A 12,816-nucleotide genomic window follows, 5' to 3' on the forward strand; every position below is an offset into this window, starting at 1 on the left:
ATGAGAATCTCTGACTTCATACAGACCAAGGGAGGGAGCCAATATCACCCTTTGAGAATGGCAAATGTGGGCCAAGGAATGGAAGAGAATGATTTGTGAAGACAGTTTTATTGAAAACCGTCCAATTATGTGCTCCTTGAGAGCTGACATCATGCCTTTTTAGTACGCATTAGTAATGTGTTTGGGGTACTCATTTGGTGCTTTTTGAATTATCCTAATTCCAGAAATTGAAACCTGAAAGGAGATGGTATGGATTTAAAGGAATTCCACTTCTCTATTATTTGAATATAATGCTTATTATGATGCCAGCTACAAAATTAAGCCAAGTCTTAGGAACTCAACTCTTTGATATTCCAGAGCCTTGCCCCATGCTACTGGTATATTTTTCTTTCTACTTTTTGTCCACTTGAGATTGAAAATTGATTCAGAGGACCATTATGTAGACAAATACCTATGGATTTGTCCAGCGATACAGTGTCCTATCTGTGACAAGTTTTATTATTTAGAATTTAAATGTGCAATTAGTGGGGGAAAAGATCTAGAAAATACGAAGGAGTTAGTCACAAATGGACTTAGTGCATATCGAGTGAATGGCTGTCAATATCTCCCTCAGCAACGCCATGGGAAGGGCACTGAGCCACAGGCACACACACCAACCTCGGGACATTCACACTCTCCTCTCAACCGCCACTGAGCCTCCTTCTGACGTTGGGTGGGCTGACCCACAGGCAGGAAGTAGTGGGGAGCCAGGGGTAAGCCCCTCTCAGGTAATGGAGAATTGACTGGAGAAATCAGAGGCCATTTCTAGCTCCCAAAGTTTATGGATATTAACCTAGTTTGAGAGCAAACCCTCCAAAGAACTTAGCTGAAATCATCTCATAAATCTTTTCAGGTAAGTTAGGAAACCAGGTCTGAAGAGGTTTCATGATGAATGATAAAACACGGGTGGCTGCATGGCATGCCCCGGAGGAAAGCAAGAGAGCGAGGTGGAATGAGAGTCAAACTCTGTCTGCACTTAAAGGGCAACAAGACAACCCCCCAAAAAACTCCTGCAGCTGTTGTTTTAATGGCTTATTTATGGTGTTTCAGAGACAGTCATGTTTACTCTGTCCCACAGTTAGTTATTATACACAGGGACTCAGTGAATGAATTCTTCCCAGTGAAGAAACAAACTTCCTTGCTACAACGGGGTAGTAGTTTAACCTACTACCCCGTTACTGAAACCAATCATTATTTTCTGGGACTGCTGAAATTATTTAGGAATCCCCTGTCCCTGGGCAGATAGACCCGAAGTTTTCAGCTGACCTTCACTGCTTCTGCCATTAGGGCAGTAAATCTCCCTTGAGGGCAGACAGCACTTGGGTAATTTTAGAGAGGGCAAAGGAGCAGAATTATAGGTTGTCTGGGAAGGGTTGAAAGATTAGACCTCTAGAGGGAAAATCTCAAATGAATCATCTCAAAGGGCAACTACTACTTAGGGTCAAAGTTTAAATGTCTGTAACCAGTGTTTTAGTTTGACTTGCTGCTGGGATAATTAATGCTCTCAGTTCTTGGAATAATTGAAAATAAAGCATTACATTTAGAACAGCTGAATTCATTTCAGAAAACAAAAAGGACGTTCATTAAGAAAAAGAAACAAACCTACAGTCACTGAGCACATGAATACATGAAGACAAGTACTGACTTACTTTTCTGAAATGAGTAATTTCCTTTATTTTAAACTATAAAAGGATATGATGGATTTCTTTAGAACAAGAATGGTGGAATATTAGGGTAGGTCCTCCACTTCTTTTCTTTAAATGCTTCTCTCTGCATGTAACTTAATTTGTATACATGTTAAAGCTTTGATTTCAAGAGCCACAGAAGATCTTGGAAGGAATCAGAGGCTTCTGATCCTACTACCTAGGGAGCGGGTTGCAGACCCTGAGCCTGAGGCAACATATCTCGAATGTTTGTTATGTGCTGTCTCCTGCACACGTGGCTTAACCAACAAGGTAGTGCCTTTTTTTTTTTTTTTAATAGTCACTTGCATTCATCAATGCAGTGGGGTTTTTTTTTGTTTTTTGTTTTTGGCCGTGCGGCATTCGGGATCTCAGGGATCTGACCAGGGATCGAACCTGTGCCCCTTGCATTGGAAGTGCAGAGTCTTAACCGCTGGACCACCAGGGACGCCCCAAGGTAGTGCCTTAAAGTTACCTTTCTCCTTAGCAGCAAGTAGGCTAGCACTGCACGTTTAATAATCTAGATAAATTTTAAATATTTCTAGTTTTTATAAAATTAATACAATGCCTGATAATTGGAGAGCAAGAATATAAAATATTTTGTTGTATCAGAAAAAAAACCCTTAAATCCTAGTCTTATCTATTACAGTCTGATTGAGTTAATAAGTCCCGACATATACAGGGAAATAGATTTAACATTAATGTTTGGGAATGGGAAACTTTAAAAATTCAAGTTTTCCAGATATTCCTAATTCTCTAAGTATTTGTAGTCAATTTGATAACGTATAAATAAAAAGTGTGAAGTAGAAATCCACGACAAAGGAAGGCATTTGTAAGTCACAAAGAGACTTGCAAACATTATTTTCAGGTGGTGGCTGAGAATCAGTTTAACTGAACAGTGAGCGTCTTTGTGGGTGACAGACTAACCCCAGACGCCTCTGATGACAAGGATGTGCCACTGCACCTGGGACAGTTGGCTCTCTCCGTTCTCTGATTTGGGGTAAGTAATTCTTCAACTCTGCCTCAGTTTCCCCATTGTCCAACTTCTCAGAATAGTTATGCCTTTCAAATGTCCTATGGGAAAGTGCAGTGAAAATGAAATCTCTCATTTTTATGGCTGCTATTGCTTCTTCTAAACCAGATTAGCAGAGGGAATGAGTGGCTTTGGTCATGGTCAAGCTAGCTGCCTCTGGCTATGTCAACCTTGGCTTCTAATGAGATCCCTCTGGACCCCGAGAAGGAGCCTGGATGTCTGGTCTGTCACTATCAAGACCTGGCAGATGGAATCAGAAGCAATTATGCAGATAAAGCTAAACTCCTCCTCTGCAAAAAAAACTCCAACAAACAAAAACACCCTTCATTCCTGGCAGCTAATTTCATCAGATATCTTGAGAGGAAATATTATAAAATTTTTTTCTCTATTATTGTTATGTCACCTCAGTTCTCTGCTTTTCTTATTTTTACACTTTTCATGAAAATAAGCTCTTGCCTCTCCATCTTCTAGGGCTAGTAGCCAAAGTAGAGTTTTATGGATGCCACAGAGCACAGCTGTCTATTTCCTGGTGTGAAGACCCATCTCTGGGGAAAGGCTTGGCCCACACAGTGACCCAAACCAGCTTTAATGAAATAGCCAGACGATGACAATGATCTCAGTCCGTCCACAGGCTTAAGTCATTGCTTGATTGTGTCCAGCTGGCAGTAGTAAAATTTTGTGGACTGGGGCTCCACGTGTGTTTCTTTTTTTTTTCCCCATGGGTGTTTCTTGATCCATCCTTAACCTTTCTTCATCTTGTTATTATAATAACCTTCCAAAGAGCGTTGTACCTTCCACGAATCTAACAGTTAGATCTCCAGCTCTGAGTGACTTGATCAGCTTGCGGGTTATGTTTGTCTGCAGCTTGCAGAGTTCAGCTCTCTATGCTCATTAGAGCTAATTGTACACAGACACCTTCTGTGTGTGGTGCCGGAAGCCCCACGCCAGGCCTGGCATGGTATTTACATCCTTTGATAACATGATTATTGAGGATTAAGAAGTATAAGTAAAATGACAGCCCATGACAATCAGTTCATCAACAACACTGAAGGAAGCGTGCTTTCTTAAAGGCATAGAACTGTGTGCCAAGCACCTGATGCTTAGAGATTTGCTGGAATGGATAGACCCTCTCTCTTCCCAGAGTGGCAGGTAATGTCATTTGGCTGAAAGTCGGTCTTTAATCACGGTGAGACTGCTTAGTGCACCCTGATGGTCTTACTGCTTGCTCTTTCCCATTAATTCTGAAGTTGTAACCCAAGTCCAGAGCTGTTTTGGTGTGACCCTGAGGTTACTTGAGTTTCCCATTTGTGTTTAAGTAAATAATTGTGATCAGTAATTTCCCTCTGGAACCCTTGGAGTATGGCAATTACATGAAATCTGTTTGGCTCTGTCATGCATGCCCAGAGTTAGAAATAAGTGCATAAAGCATTTGGAATGATAATTTCCAAGATATGCCTGAGCCCCTCAATAGCTCTGTGCTCCCTCTCTGGGTCATCAATATTCCTATTGTCAGTTTTAATTGCACAAACTCAAGGAGGTAAGGAAAATGGAGGGTATATTCTTTTAAGCCACAGAGAAGAGATGGTTTCTATTCTCTACCACTAAGCTGAAACCATATATTTGCTCCAAGTATAAAAGCTAACGCTTGGGGCAGTATTTTCTTGTTTGACTTTTTTTTTTTTTTTTTGGCTGAAAAAGTATATTGATATTTCTAAAGTAAACTGTGCTGTAACTAGCAAGGAGACAGGCTGGGTTGGGAAAATGAATTAAATAAAGTGTATGTCTGAGTACCCATTTAGAAGAGTATTCACAGTCTCAACAGCTCTTAAAGGAAGGCAGTGCATAATCAATAATGATGTACTGTTTGGTTTCCTAAAAACCAAAACTTCTGGGTAGCAAATGCACAGTTCTCTGAGAAATCAATGGACGTTAATTTTACAGAACCACAAGTCACATTTATAACAAGTGGAGAGAAATAAAAATCTTGACACATCAACTTCGTAAAAATTAGGTAAGTATTTAATTAGGCAGCCTATTTTGCTGCCTTGTAGAAATTCTAGAAGGTCTCGTGTTCTAGAATACAAATAGTACTACAGAGTTTTATGATGACTAAACCATAAACTGATGTTATAAACTCAAATAATTTAAGAAATGACAAAACATGATAAAGTGGATCAAATAGGCAATAAAAGAGAAAGGCTCCAGATCTGCTAAAAATAAAACTCTGTCAAATTTCACCATGCAACTTCATAACTATTAGACACTGAGCAAGTCCCTTAATATCCCTGAGCTTCAGTTCCTTCATCTATGAAACAGAGATCCCAATATTTTACTCAGGTCAGAGGGTTACTGTGGAGACAAATGAAATATTTATGACAGTGTACTTAAAAACCATAATGCGCAGTACAAATAGTATTCTAACAATATTTAACATCACATGGCAAAAGTTCTTTAAGGATTGTAACCTTTGCTATTACTGTAAAGAGCTCACTAGCGTGCTGGTCATGGTCACATTTTTAATTTTCTTCATAGATATTTATGCCTATAATTTGGATCAATGGTCTACAGTAGGATATTAGTGACTAATCATCTAAATAGCCTAGTTTCTCATAAATGTGGGTAACAGAAAGAGTGAATTCAATAAGCTGTCCTACACATATATTCTTTCTGAAAATGAATCAAAATGGAAAACTATTAAAATAGCCAATGTGTCTAGAACTCAAAGAGGCACAATAGAAAGATCAGTGCATAGAGAAGGTAGTAAAGAGGATAATGATGTCTTTCTTGCTCTGTCAACTTGCTGTGTGATATCTTCTAAATCCCTTCTGATTCCCAGCTGCCTGTGAAGCTTGATGAAGACAAGGATAACAGCTATGAAGTACTCTTTAGGAAAAATTTATTAGAGGCGGGGCGAAGGGGGAAAAGTCAGTCAGAATGGGTTCCTGTAAAGTTGAGCCTTGGCCTCACGACTACTGCCCTTGGTGGAGGGGTTAGGGAGGCCTGAGAAGGGTCAGCTGTGAGCCCTTAGCGGGTGACATTGCCAGTGGCCTGGGTGACGAGCACCAGCCAGCAAAGGGCTCCTAGGTGAAGCACCAAACAGCATCTACCACAACTGCCATACACTTTCTTACAAAAAGCTATTCTCTAACAGAAGTCAGGTAAATGTGTATTACAAACAAATTCTCTTGAAAGTTACTTTCTGCTCTTTGTCTCATCTTAGTCAAGCCACTTTGGACTTTGCCTTAGAACCTGGTAAGCGGGCTTATCTTCTCACACATATCCAGCCCATGGCTGTTTCAGTAACAATACCATCTTGCAGTACAGGGTCTACCCTGCAAGGAAAATGTGAAGTTGATTAAAATGGCTTTGACAACTAAGATATTGCTTCTCCTTTTTCATGTTACCTTCCCACTATCCATTTTCCATAAGTATCCAATTTACTCTCTGATTGACTGTCTAGGGCCAGCAGGGTGAAAAGCTCTCATCAAAACTAGGTATTAGGCATTTAATTATGTAAATTTCAGACCAAAAATATCTAACTAATAGTGAAGCAAATCTCAGAATGCCTTTATCAAAGAGCCCCTCCCTCCCTAAAAAATTTCCAGAAATATGTATTTCTGAAGCTAAATAACTTTCGTTTGGGACATGCCACACAGTTTATCTTCATCTGAGAATGTTGTCATAAACATTTTGTAGTTTTCTGATTTCTGTTTATTGCCTGCCCTCCATCTGACTGTAAATACTGCAGGTGTAGGTGTCTTTCCTGTTCACCACCATATCACCAACACCCAGCCCAGTGCCTGGTTCATCACAGCGCTGAACAATTATTTGTTGAAGAAAAATTATGACCCTTAGTCTATTGCAGCTTTAAAAATTCCTGGAGTAGTGAAGCCTGTTTAAATGCATTAATTCAGTGTCTCTTAATTGAATTTATGCACAGACCTACTCTTCTCCCCCAACCCCCCAACCCCCATCTGGAATATATTTTGGGAAATACTATCTTAAAGCAAGAAAAACAATTCAATAGAGATTGGGCTGTGACCTTGGTCTAGGTGGTGATTGTGCTGGTCATTCACCTTCCACCCTTCCCCAAATCCATTCTCCACCTTCTTCTACGCTGACCTTACAGGCTCCATCATCTGGGCTTTAACAGCCTCTGGTTTCTGGTTGGATTTGGCCAATGTGAGGCAATGCAAGAGATGAAAGGGCAGGAGGAGAGAGGAATTTCTTTCCTTCTCCCCCTGATCTCACTGCAGTTCTGTCTGTGGCTGCATCCCTGCATGACAATTGCTTTTCCCCAGGAGAAATCCTTCCATTCTCTAAGCTCATCCAGGCTCCAGTAACATATTCCCTTCCTCCTCCCATCTCAGTTCTCAGGGAGGTAATGACTTCCTCAGGTGCTATCCTTGGGATCCTCAACTTTGCCTGTAAGTTTCCTTAATTATACCCAAACCTTCCTAAAGAATCCTTTCGTTATAGTCTCTCCAGATCCCACCATGCCTTCTGTTTCCTGGGGCCCCTGACTATACAGTGATGGCTTCTTCAGTCTGGAATGGACTGCCAAGGGGAAATCGAACACCTTCCTGGCAGAGTTAGAGCTTCACATTTTGGTTTTGTTATTTTGACTGAAGTTTTACGAATTCCTAGAATTTCATCCATACCTGTACAGGTTAGCACAAAAATAAATCCCAGAACCAAAGTAAAGTACTCTTATGAGTTATTCATCTTTATAGTTCCCAGTTGGGAGGCGAACTATGTATTAGATGGTTTTAATCTATTCCTCACACAGATTCTGAACTTCAAAGAAAATAGGAACTGATTCCTTGGGGACATCACTCCTCATTTTTAATATAGTTCAGGGCACTGTATGCACTTATTGCACATTAATTCAACTCATGTATTCATTTAGATGATGGCCACAGCTGCTGAGCCTAGATGAAGTGGGGGCATTATCCATTAGCTTCAGACTAAAGGGTAACATTTGGCAGCACTGTGGACAAAGGGAAAGAGGGACACATTTGTGAAAAGCAGGTACCCAATCCCCAGGTGTAATGTTTAGCATCTTTTTATGTGACATAAAGATGGGACTAATATACTTTTTATTATGACAGACAGCAATAATTAGGATCTGTCTAGTGGTGGTAGAATAATACGAGTGCTCTTTGGGTCTATGAGCGTATGCTCTGTAGGTAGGGGTGATGATGTCACTGCACGAACTGTTGCTTTTCTAACTAGCTTTAATAGGTATATTTGCCTTAGAAATCAATGGACTCAGAAAATCAAATAATGTTGCAAGATAAAGTTCCCTAAGATGTGCAGAGAGAAAACTTCCCATTCTGATGAATGGGCTATAGAAACCCATGCCTTGTGGAGGTCCCCACTGGCCGTCATGAGCAGTAGGAGGAGGTTATGATTAGGGGAGCACTAGTCACAGACGTGTCCCTTCAAACAAGTCCCTAAGGCTGGTCAGGTAGCAACCTGCTATTTAGCATCTCAGGAAGCCTCCAGCAGCATTAATACAAACACAGTCAATTAGAGCTGGTCTTTTCCATCAAAGATTTTGTGAGGCGTAAACCCAATATAACCACTGTTTCTGTTTTGATCTCTTTTGCTCCTTAGCCCATTTCTTCTTGGCATAGTTTCCATCACCCTGGAGATTATTTTACAGGATAAAATGGTTGCTTTCTAGTTTTGTGGGTCCTTGATATGGGTTATGTGCTTCCCTTCTGTGGAACAGGTTTGTAGGATTTCAGGCTAAACCTGTTTGAGCAGCTAAACTTGTGATGAAAATAATAATAACCCAGTTCTCCTATTCTTGCTTATAAGTATTTATTTTAATAATCATTTGTTTGTATGCTTATCTCCTTCTCAAAGTATTAGTTCCCTGAGAGCCTGTCTCTTTAGTCTTTATGTTGTCTTAGGAGCTGACTCTTCTCAGGACGACTAAGGGTGGAAACAACCCATCCCCCCAGGGAAAGCCCAACCCTGGCTTTTTATCTCCACCAGAAAAATGATATCAGAATGTACAGGTATATTCCCCAAAGTCTGAGTTACTCAGTCTTAACACCATGTGTAGGACATCAACAGTTTAGCCTGAAATCCTACGAACCAGTTTCACAGAAGGGAAAAAGGTTAAGCTTTAGCCTGGTCCTGAGGTGACCACAGAATACTCTTCCTGAGTGAGACTAGGATCTAGGCTTGTACCATTTTCACTTCATACTTTGAGGTCTCAGCCCCAAAACTCTTCAGTGTTCTCTGCTTCTGACATGGGTAACTTTTTAACAGTTTAGCAAGGTATAGCCAGAGAATCTCAAAGACCTTATTTCTAGTAATGGTGTCTATTATTAGCATGAATCAATTTGCTTCTTTTAAGATTTATTACTGTATAAAGTATAACAATTTAATGTAGTTTCCCAACTTCATTCTGTGTGTTGACATTGTGTTTCTGCTTATTCTGCATTCTGGTGGTTTTCCCATAGTGAACCCACAGATTGCATCAAGGTGGATCCAATCTCCAACTCTTGCCAGTTGAAGGAAGCTTTGTTTTTCATTCCTAGTAACTCCATTAAGATTTCAAAGATTCTGTAAAGAGTGAAGTAAGTCAGAAAGAGAAAAACAAATACCATATGCTAACACATATATATGGAATCTAAAAAAAAAAAGGTTCTGACGAACCTATGGGCAGGAGAGGAATAAAGACGCAGACATAGAGAATGGACTTGAGGACACGGGGAGGGGGAACGGTAAGCTGGGACGAAGTGAGAGAGTGGCATGGATATATATACACTACCAAATGTAAAATAGATAGCTAGTGGGAAGCAGCTGCATTGCACAGGGAGATCAGCTTGGTGCTTTGTGACCATCTAGAGAGGTGGGATAGGGAAGGTGGGAGGGAGATGCAAGAGGGAAGGGATATGGGGATATATGCATGCATATAGCTGATTCACTTTGTTTAAAGCAGAAACTAACACATCATTGTAAAGCAATTATACTCCAATAAAGATGTTAAAAAAAAAGATTCTGTAGATATGTTTCAGACAGAGGATAAACCCAGGGTATTCTGTGTGTTTCCTACACTGTTTTCTACATTTGCTATACTAACGTAGTCCTTGAAAAATCCTGGTAGATCATGGCAAATTATGGAGGACCACCATAAACTTAATCAAGTAATAGTCTCAATCACACTAACTGTGCTGGATACAGTGTCTTTACCAGAACATAGCAACAGAGCCTCTTGTACTTGGTATGTAACTATTTATTACACATAAGTTCAGGCTGTATCAGGAAGTAGAAATCCAAAGATGGGCAGGTATAACCAATCAGAGTCTTGTCCAAGGGCTACGTTAACTAGTCAGCTCTCTGACAGAATATAATTCAAAAGGACATTGTTACCATGATATTCCACAGAACATCATACGAATCCACTGCTGTGGAGTTATTTTGAGCTCCTTCTGCCTGTAGCCTAGTAGATAGAGAAAGGAGTTACTAGAGTTACTTACTAACACTGTTATCTTGAGGGGATATGGTTACTTCTGCAACACAGGGGCAAGGAGAAGTGTATCTGAAATTCAAGACAGTCACTGGGGAAGCTTTTCTACACCTAGCACAATGAAAAGATGATCCCTTCCATGTCCCCGGGCACTCAACATTCCCTTACAATCCTGCAGCTTTCTACTGCAAGACCCACTGCGTTCTGTCTGAGGGTTTCCCTCTTGGCTCATGCATGAGGCAGGTCAAAATGTCAGTGCATCGATATTCCTGGAAACAGATCTCAACCAGTGATGGATGGAAGCTGGTGGATAAATACCCCAGCTTCCTCTCCTTTGGGAGGGAACGAAATAATCCTTTCAACAGGCCACTGCTGCAGAAGTTTAGAGAGAGAATAACCACAGTAGTCTGGATAGAGAAGGCTTCATGGAAGAGGTGGAACTTGATCTCCTAGAAGAAAGATCAAATTTTGACAAGTGGCAAAGAGAAGGGAGAGCATTAGAGAGGTGGAATGGTATGGGCCAAAGTCTAGGAGTATAATAGCTTTCTTTTGTTCCAAGTAGGTTAAGCTAATATTTCTTATCCTCCCTTACATATACCAAGCACTGTGCTAGGTTAATTACCTACTCTGTAAAGGAAGAAGAAGTAGACTGGTGTGGCTGAGAGTATTTAAGTAGAGAAACTTCAAAATATATTAAAAACCACCAGGGAAATTCGAATTTCAGTAACAAGTGTTTGGGATTGTGGGATTTGACTAGTGGGAGTGAGATATACATTTTAGGATCTAATTCAATAGCATGAATAGCAAAGGCTGGAGTAAAGTGATATTGGAAGGTAGGAGACCAGTTGAGAGACCCTTGAAATAGGCCAGAGAAGGTATGACATCACATAACATGGGCCTCACTAGGATGAGGCCATGTGGACTGGAGAGGAATGTTCAGATATGAGCCTGTCAAAGATATGCATTAGGGAAGAGGGAGAAATCAAGGAAGACCCCAAGGTTTCCTAGCTGATGGTGGAGGGGGTGGGGAGATAGCAGATGACAGAGAAGGAATGGACAGTCTGGAAAGTGGAAGAAATGACCAGCTTGCTCTACCACATCCCTCTTCCTCTTCCTGAAAACCCTCATAGCTAGGAGCTTCTGAAACCTCATACCAAATTCAGTTTTTGAGGATTCAATTCACTAAGGGAGGAAGTGTTGAACCAGATTCTAAGCCTCCCTGAGCTCCTGCCTCTTGTATTCTTCATGAATCATAATATTTACTAGAAGGGGAACTGTACTTTCTAATTCCCATTCCAATTTGCTGTCCTCATGGAGAATCTTATTATTGCAACACCTTTAGACATTCTAAATTTGGAATTTCCCAACTTCCATCAGCATAAGTGATAGCTTTAATGTTTCTTAAATACAGTGTTTGGGCATTTAATTATATTATGCAAAATTAGTAAACAGCTATTTCAAGACAGGGCTGATTAAACTGAATCTGCAAGGTATGGTATTTATTAGTATTGTATTTTCAGAACCAAGTGATATAGTGTCCTAGCTCTTGAAGTTGAAAGATGAGTGGTGCCTAGAAAATGATTTAACAGTGATGACGGCTGGTGTTTAATGAAATAGTTGTTTTGATGACTTCTTGTAGAACTGATTAGACCCCCAAGGGGCTGGCTGAGAGAGAGACACGTGTACTCTCCTTTTTTCCTTTCCATCACTCACATAGCCCCATGGATGCTCCTCACCCATTCTAGAATTTTTGCTCTTTTTCACATTGCTAGATGGCCTGTCAGCTAAAAGAGTTGCTGACCAGGGGGAATCCCAGCACTGCAGATGCTGTAGATGAAGATGGCTGTAGAAAAGGGACCAAGGGATTGTGGAGGGAAGATGATGAATGGAAATGTTGAAAATAAAATACATCTTTATGCTGGTCCTTCAGCTAAAGCCATGGTGTCTTTTTAGCATCCACCCTTCTGTCATGTGATGAGGTGCCTACAGAGTCCCATGCCTACCGTGCTGCTGTTAATTTCTTCAGGTTTCTTTGTAAAAATAAGGTGTCCATGGCAATATATTCTAAAATCTTTCTCATCCTCTGTATTCCTCTCCCTATTTGTATGCCTTTTCTTATTTTTAAGGAATTCAGAGTGAAAATATATTCGTTACTGGATGGTTTCTGGTCTATGAAATCTGCCTTCATTCCAGATGCTTATCTGTAACAGGATTCCACAGCCAGGCTGTTGTTTCAGAGACTGACTGGTGAGGTAGCAGTTTGAGGCCTGATTTAAGACTTTTGGTAAGATTTCACCAGACCATGTCTCAAGATCATCACCAGAGACTTTCTTTCTGTCTGTGGCCATCTGGATATTACGTGAAAAACAGTATACTAGTTTGATCATATATAAGTTCCACTGGTAGCCTGCTTCAGGGAAAGTTGCTGCTCTTGGCCTATTGCCTTTTCCAGAACTCCTATGAATATCTTAAAATATGGATATCCTGCATAGAAACGTACTTTTCAGGACGTAATAGAGGACAAATTAAAAATCTGTGAGTTTCATATGCATGACTTTTCTCCTGGTGTCTCA

General features: G+C 40.5%; 1 long non-coding RNA gene across 1 annotated transcript in view; it reads right to left on the reverse strand.

Moving 5' to 3' along the window:
• Window positions 1–9,134: 9,134 nt before the first annotated feature.
• Window positions 9,135–12,816, reverse strand: part of LOC307057248 — a 29,913-nt gene continuing 26,231 nt past the window's right edge. The window contains exon 3 of the long non-coding RNA XR_013811050.1: window positions 9,135–9,336. This is a non-coding gene — a long non-coding RNA (uncharacterized lncRNA). The remainder of the gene's footprint in view (window positions 9,337–12,816) is intronic.

The sequence above is a fragment of the Hyperoodon ampullatus genome (genome assembly GCF_949752795.1).
Source record: "Hyperoodon ampullatus genome assembly, chromosome: 8".
NCBI lineage: Eukaryota > Metazoa > Chordata > Mammalia > Artiodactyla > Ziphiidae > Hyperoodon > Hyperoodon ampullatus.